This window comes from Lactuca saligna, chromosome 4, assembly GCF_052625555.1.
Source record: "Lactuca saligna cultivar CGN05327 chromosome 4, ASM5262555v1, whole genome shotgun sequence".
Taxonomy (NCBI): domain Eukaryota; kingdom Viridiplantae; phylum Streptophyta; class Magnoliopsida; order Asterales; family Asteraceae; genus Lactuca; species Lactuca saligna.
This window is the reverse complement of record NC_136420.1, coordinates 127,980,070-127,988,366: the sequence shown is the minus strand read 5'-3', so window position 1 is coordinate 127,988,366 and position 8,297 is coordinate 127,980,070.

Here is an 8,297-nt window from a genome sequence, read left to right as displayed (position 1 = left end):
ACCAAATTCTCAAGTGACTAATACGAAGAAAGTCCTCAACCTAACCATGGCCTAAAAACAAAAGCCCATTATCCTAACAAGGCCCAAACTCCAAAAAACCCATTAATGTTGAATTGGGGAGTACGCCCAGCGTACTCAAGATGTACACCCCGCGTACATGACCTCGAAGCACAAAGTACAAGTCCTTTAAGCATAAATTCAACATTACGTTGAGCGTACACTTACATACACCCAACGTACACCTCATACCTCTTTTTTACTCCAATAAGCCCTTAATTGGTTAAGACAAAGTTCCAAACTCTCATATATGATTCCATAAGACTACTTATGATGTAAAGTTAGCAACTTTACATGCTTTCATGGCAAAATGGACTCAAAAGAGAAATAAAGACTTAACAAAGTTCTTAATGCTTGCATGGACCAAAATACACTATAAAGCTTGTATTTTTATGAACCTAGGGATTGAATGGAGCTAAGATCTTGCACCCATTGCTTCTGGAATAGATCAAAAACCCATATTTAACACAAAGACTCCAAAATGCACAAAACACTTCATGAACTGGATCTAACATATAAGATCACCAAGGTAGAAACTTTATACCTTCAAGATGTAGATAATGATGCAACAAGCCTGTATCCAAAATCCTCAAGCAATCCCACATTTCTCAAAGAAGCTCCTTTTTCTTCTATGAACACCAAAAGCATGAAATAACATCCAAAAACTCAAAAAAAAAAAAATACCACTCAAATGGGGGCTAGGGTTTCATTTCTAGGGTTTAGAGGGATGAAGGTTGAAGATATTAGGGTTAGGTGATGAGATAAGGAGTTTAAATATAGTTCAAGATACTAAAATAGGGTTTGGGACTGACTGGAGTACGCCCAACGTATTTTCTGTACGCCATGCGTACTCTAAAGGATGACCGCTACCATTTGGCTTAGTATGCCCAGTGTACTCAAGATGTACGCCCCGCGTACTAGCCCTCCTTCTAGTACGCCATGCGTACACTAGTGTACGCCTAGCGTACCTGGTGAAACCCTAATTTCACTAATCTTCTGAAGGCCATAACTTCTTCGTTACAAGTCGATTTCCAACGATCCTTATATGCACGAAAAGGTAACGAGAAGCTCTAGACTTCTATCAACTCATATCGGCCTTAAGACCTTCCAAAAAAAAAAAAAATTCTAATTTCCATAAAATCCTGAACTGAAACTTTACCAAAATATCCCTAGGCTCCAAAACACGAACCGAACACCCATATCACTTCAATTACATTACTCGCACCCAAACGGGTCTAGATCTCACCTTTTAAAAGGCCCTAAGCCTTATGATGACCGATATTTGGGCCACAACCTTGAATTAGGAATTGATTCGGAACATGGCGTTATAACTCTCCCCCACTTAAATTAGATTTCGTCCTCAAAATCATTCCTTTCCGACCCAGGCGACAGGCAATTTGAGCGATACAACCACAATCTTGAGCACACGACACCCTATTCCCAAGGCGACCGAGCCTAGCCCTAATAGGGCTCTTCAAACCTGAAATGACCAAGCCTTTTCCCAGCCTAAAATAGTCTCATGCAGGATAGCCACATATTACTCAACCTGAAATCTGAAGTCTCAAATTGGTCTGACTCCCTGACAGACTGTCCATACCGAACCAATGCTAAAACCATGTCACTTAACCAATCAAACTATCTACTCGACTCCTGATGATAACAATTACATGAACATAATGAGTTACAAGATATTGATTTCCTTAATTGAAGGACCAATACGATGCTACTATAATTCTGAAGCCCCATAACTTGCCCGACCTTCACATAGGTAGAACCATTCCAAAGCATAATCACATAAGCCTTTTCTACCATCCGTACTGAAAACATCCGTTTTTACACTGAACCCTCCAACTGATGCCTTTGACATACATATTTCTTAATCTACATCTCACTAAAATATAGACCTTACACGAATACACTCGTGATTCCCAATGCTAGTTTTCAGCAAAAGCCAACTCAAAAATGGAAACTCATGAAAATTTCTCATAAACCTTCCCAAAGACTGATGAGCATCCATTCATGAAACTGCCCCCTCTAAACACTGACTAGAGACACCACTAAAAACATGTAAAAATGGTCCTCAAAACATATCGATCACGAACTTCACCCAAATCCCATTCCATATGATGCACCACAACCTTAAATAACCCTTCATTATCTGCCATGCCATTACCAATCATTGCTCTGACGAGCAAAATTACAGCACCCAGTTCCTGGTATGTATTTCGCTATTTGGACTGGGACTCGGCAAGTTGATGGCCCAACTCGTCGAGTAGTAGCGGTTTGGACCCGGGGGTTAAGTGGCGGACTTGTCAACTCGGCGGAAAGAATCGACGACTTGAGTCTAGCTAGGCAAAACCCTAATATGAGGGTTTGCACCCTGTTTAAACAACCTTATATAGCCTCCATCGCCCCTTTATGCTCCTAGAACACTCCATACAGAACCCTAATCGTGTTGTGAAGATCTAAAGGCCTTTTTGATGATTCTTGGTGGTTGGTGGTGGCAAGAAGGAAGGAGAAGCTTGAGGAACCAAGAGGTTGGCCAGAAGAGTCTAACTTGTGCTTCATCTATAGTTCTTGGAAGGTATAAAGTCGACACCTTTCCCCTTCTTGTATTAGATCCCTTTTTGGGGAGATTTAGGGCTTTTATAAGACATTCTTGGTGACCAACCATGATTGCAAGCATGATTGGGGGTTGAGGCTTTAGATCCAGGCTCCATAAGGAGTTAGAAGGCAAAAAAGGATTGCCTTTTCTCCCATGGAAAGCCCCATGCAACTCAAGAGCTTCTTTTAGGGTCTTTTTAGCTCATAGTCCCATGCATGCACATAAAGTTCGTAACTTTACGTGCTAGATCGATCTTAGGAGCCTAGATCTATCATTTGGACAAGTATTGTACATCAGAAATCGAGAAACGAGACTTAGACAACCTCGACTCCACGAGTTGTTCTTGGGACTCGACGAGTCCGAGGCTTGACTCCCCTTTTCTGTTAGGGTTCAAAGGAATCCAGTTGAGTGTTAGAAGGGTTTTAGAGGGTCCAAGGGAGTGACCCAACATATTGGACTTAACCATAGACCTGGAGTTCAAAGGATTCAACGAGTGCGTGAGCAGACTCGACGAGTCCAAGGTAATCTCCCAACTTTTGAAGATGAACTCGACGAGTTGTTCATACAACTCGGCGAGTCACGGACAGGACTTGTTTGTAGGCGAGGATGAACTCGACAAGTTGTTCATATAACTCAGCGAGTCAGATGAAGGTTCATGTGAGGTTGTTTTAGAAGGAGAACTCGTTGAGTCATTGCTAAACTCAGCGAGTAGAAGCGTGAAGAAGGACTGGTGAAGGGTAGGGACTCGATGAGTTGGAGGCCTAACTCGGCGAGTCAGGTCAACTGGAAGTTTACTTTGACTTTGACTTTGACTTGGACAGGGGTAAAATAGCCATTTTACCCTAAGAACAGTTATCAGTGTCTGACTAAGTGTATTATGGGAATTATAGTCGAAGGCTCACCGGAGCAGCACTTGGACATCTGTCGATCAGCTTTGCAGTAGTCAGCCTTATGAAGTGAGTTACCTTCCAGTAGGGGTGGGTCTACGGCACCGATACCGGTCCACCAGTAGGAGATTATGGGTGAGATGGTTATCTTTGTGATAATTGTCTGGTTTTTATATCTGTGTTGAGTATGTGTTAGTAGTAGTAGGGCGTGCTAGCCCTTGGATACCGATTTAAAGATTCCAAAGGGGAGGTTAGTTCCCGAATACCCGTTGAAAGATACCAAAGGGGATGGACAAAACCCACGCATGTATAGTTGTATGCTTATGATGTGCCATTATGTGACTCAGTATGCCTATGTATGTTATCATGAAGCCAATATGTTATGACATGTAGTATGTGATAGGGGTGGGGGTTGAAAGATGCCAAATGGGAGGTTAGATCCTGGATACCGGTTGAAAGATACCGAAGGTGATAGTAGCTCCTGGTTACCGGTTGAAAGATACCGAAGGGGAGGATATTTCCCGACTACCAATTGAAAGATACCGAAGGGGAGGGTAGCTCCCGGTTACCGGTTGAAAGATATTAATGACTATGTGCTATGGGTATGGTGGGGGAACTCACTAAGCTTCGTGCTTACAATTTCAATTTTGGTTTTAGGTACCTCTTCGTCTAAGGGGAAAGAGTCGGCATTGTAGCAGCACATCACACACATGTGTTTTCCGCATGGAGTTTCCTAGGAGTGTACTCTGATTTATTTTACTTTTGACAAAATGGTTTTTATGGTGACATGTTTTGGATTATTGACATATTGATTGTGACATGAGTTATCATTATGAATGTTTTTATACCGATGTTTTTTTTGTTACAATTTATTTTAAAAGGAAAATTTTGGCCTTGAATTTTAGGATGTTACGAGTTGGTATCAGAGCCCTACTTTGAGGGATTCGGAAACACCCTCGGGGGTTTCTATACTCAAACCGTGGGGCTAAAGGATTTTTTAAAAAGAAATGGTTTTCTAAATCTAAGAAGAAGAGTTTGAGAAAGAACAAGGTGTGTGATGCGTGCGACCGGTCGAGCTCAAGTAATTTTTCCCCAAGATACCCATACTTGTTATGTTATGTTATATGATATATGACTCTGAGAACTGCATGCTAGATTAGGGCTAAGGATCTAGGAAGGATACCTTATATGCTTATTGTATAAGCTGCATGCTAGGACTACCTAGTCAGTAGTAGGATGGCCTAGTTAGGTAATGCTTGATATGGTTACTCGATGCACGAATGTTGCTTGCTTTATGCTTTGGGGGTCCTGGCTAACTTCAACTAACTAGTGAGCGGATATGTAACAGTATCCGCAAGCTAGTTAGGGGAGAATGGAAAGGACTCCTGGTGCAACTGGTGGAGGAGAGTATGTTGGAGAGTGCCCTAGGAAAGCCTAGGATGAGAATAGCTGGAAAGGGATACTGGTTAAGGGACTTGGTGAAGTCGAAGCAATCCTTGAGGAAAGTGCGGATAGATGTGGAAGGTAGTATGGGCCCATACTAGTGAAATCAGTGGATCCGTACCCGATTCAAGGAGGGCCGAGATGGAACCAAGAATCTTGGGTAATGTGTGAGACCCCTCGGGGTATGTTTTGATCCTGACATTTATGTGTTTATTTTCAGTACGGTGGTCACACGAAATGGAGCAGGAGGCTCAGGATCTGGGTCAGGATCAGGATCGGGATTAGGTGCGGGATCCGAGAAGGTTGATGATATGTTATGCGAGTTCATCGCGTCTGAAATTACGAGAGGCATCCTTGAGGCGACACGGTCATCTTTAGGTTGATTAAGGAGGGGATCATTGAGCTGATGGAGGATCGCCTCCGAGCATTCAGGAGTGATTTGGCGTCTGGCCAGGCGCGTACGCACACACTGTCCTTCAAGGACTTCAAAGTGAGTGGTGCGCCGGATTTTCACGAGGTGAAGGACCCGATTGCTGCCAGGAGATGGATCGCAGCCATTGAATCTGTGCAGTTGATGAGCTTCTGCCCGGAAGGGTCGAAGGTCCACTTGGCGGCGGGATGTTTGAGAGACAGAGCAAATTATTGGTGGGAGTCAGTTGGTGACTCATTGGAAGCCTCAGCCATCGAGGCTATGACATGGTTAGACTTTGTGACCAGATTCAGGGAAGAGTTCGTGCCAGCTGTAGAGCTTCAGAAGCTAGCCATGGAGTTTTTGGACATGAGACAGACTTTGGAGACTATGGCGGAGATCACCGCCAAATTCTGGGAGAGGGCTCTTTTGGTTCCCTAGTATGAAGGAGATGAGGATATAAGGAGGACCCGCTATCACGACATGTTGAGAGCTGATATTCGGGAGCATGTCAGCTTGTCGGCATGCCCAACCTTGGAATCTATGATTGCCAAGGAGCGAGAGAGGGAGATCGATTTGGAGCACCTCAGGAAGAGGAAGGCCGAGACTGGGCATGTTACAGGTGTTTCGGGGAAGAAACCCAAGGGATTCGACTCTAGGTCGAAGGACCAGCAGGGTCGGGACCGCTATGGAAAATGCGGTCAGTCACACGAGGGAGCTTGTTGCACTAGGTCGCGTTCTGGCTGCCATAATTACGGCAAGGCTAGTTATTTTGGCAGGGATTGTACTGCCCCACCCCCCCAATGCAGATGCCAGACCTGATTTGCTTTCATTGCAATCAGAGGGGCCACAAGAAAGCCAATTGCCCTAGATTGACAGCAGCGACGCCGACCCCAACAGTAGAACGGGTTACAGATGGCCGAAAGGCCAAGGTAGAGGCTCCAGTGGTGCGGAGCTGAGCATTTCAGTTGATAGCCGAGGAGGCACGCGCTGGACCCGATGTGGTGACGGGTACAACTTCTTCTCTTATTTCTTTATGTTATGTCACTGTGATTTTGATATGTTATGTGTATGATATGTTTTGGATCGTTCCATGTGAATGGTATACCAGTTCATGTGTTGTTTGATTCGGGTGCTACCCGATCGTTTGTTTCTCTTGCGCTTAGCAAGAAGTTTCCAGAGTCTTTGGGCATGTTGGATTTCCCTCTAGAGGTCGAGATGGCAGACGACCGGTCTGTGCGAGCATCAGAGATCTTTCGGGATTGTGTTTTGAGGTTGTTCGAAGAGCGTTATCTAGTGGATTTGGTCCCCATACCGTTGAGGGGGAACAAGGTTATTATTGGTATGGATTGGCTAAGCCCCAACGGGGCAGTGGTTGATTTTGCGCGGCAGTTGATACAAATCAGGACCCTAGGTGGGGGAGAGCTGGTGATTTAGGGCGAGAGCCCACATCGAGGACCAGCCTTATGCTCAACAGTGAGAGTGAAGCGCTACCTTCAGCAGGGCTGTGCAGGATTTGTCGCCTGTGTTACGGATACCCGGGAGGCGGGTAAGCCGACGGTGGGCGATGTGTCCGTGGTACGAGAGTTTGAGGATGTATTCCCCGAGGAGTTGCCTGGGATACCTCTAGAGAGACAGGTGGAGTTCAGGATCGACCTCGTCCTTGGTGCGGTTCCGATAGCCAAGGCACTATATCGGTTGGCTCCTCCCGAGATGCAAGAGTTTTCTACATAGCTACAGGAGCTGTTAGACAAGGGGTTCATCAGATCGAGCAATTCACCTTGGGGAGCCCCGATTCTATTTGTGAAAAAGAAGGACTGGTCACATCGGATGTGTATAGATTATCGGGAGCTGAAGAAGGTAACAGTGAAGAACCGTTACCCACTCCCGAGGATTAATGATCTCTTTGACCAGTTACAAGGAACATCTTGGTTCTCCAAGATTGATTGCGTCCGGGGTATCATCAGATGAGGGTCAAGGAGGAAGATGTACAGAAGACTACTTTTTTGGATGCGTTATGGCCACTATGAGTTCGTGGTGATGCCCTTCGGGCTCACCAATGCTCCTTCCGCATTCATGGATCTCATGAACCGTGTGTGCAGACCGATGTTGGATCGGTATGTTATAGTTTTCATCGATGACATCTTGGTTTATTCCAAGACTCGAGAGCTGCATGAGGAGCACTTGAGAAAGGTTTTGGATACTTTGAGGAGGGAGATCTTGTATGCTAACTTCTCTAAGTGTGAGTTCTGGTTGCGCGAGGTGCAGTTCCTTGGGCACCTTGTTAACCAGAATGGGATATCAGTCGATCCGGCCAAGGTAGAGGCTGTGATGAGATGGGAGGTTCCGAAGTCTCAATCTAAGATTCATAGTTTCCTAGGATTAGCTGGCTATTATCTGAGATTCATTCAGGACTTCTCCAAGATAGTCGTGCCCCTGACCAGGCTGACAAGGAAAGTCGTGGTCTTTCGCTGGGGGCTTGAGCAGCAGGCTGCGTTTGATACATTGAGACAAAGATTATGCGACACACCAATCTTAGCCCTGCCGGAGGACATGGAGGATTTTGTAGTGTACTACAATGCATCCATCTCGGGTTTGGGCACGATATTGATGCAGAGAGGGCATGTTATTGCTTACGCTTTGAGGCAGCTGAAGCATCACGAGGCGAACTACCCAACACATGATTTGGAGCTGGGGGCGGTTGTTTTTGCCCTCAAGATTTGGCGTCATTACTTCTATGGGGTTCGTTGTAGCATTTACACGGACCATAAGAGCTTGAGGTATCTCATGGACCAGCCGAATCTGAACATGAGGCAGTGTCGGTAGTTAGATGTGGTGAATGATTATGATTGTGAGATCCTTTACTACCCGGGGAAGGCCAATGTGGTGGCCGATG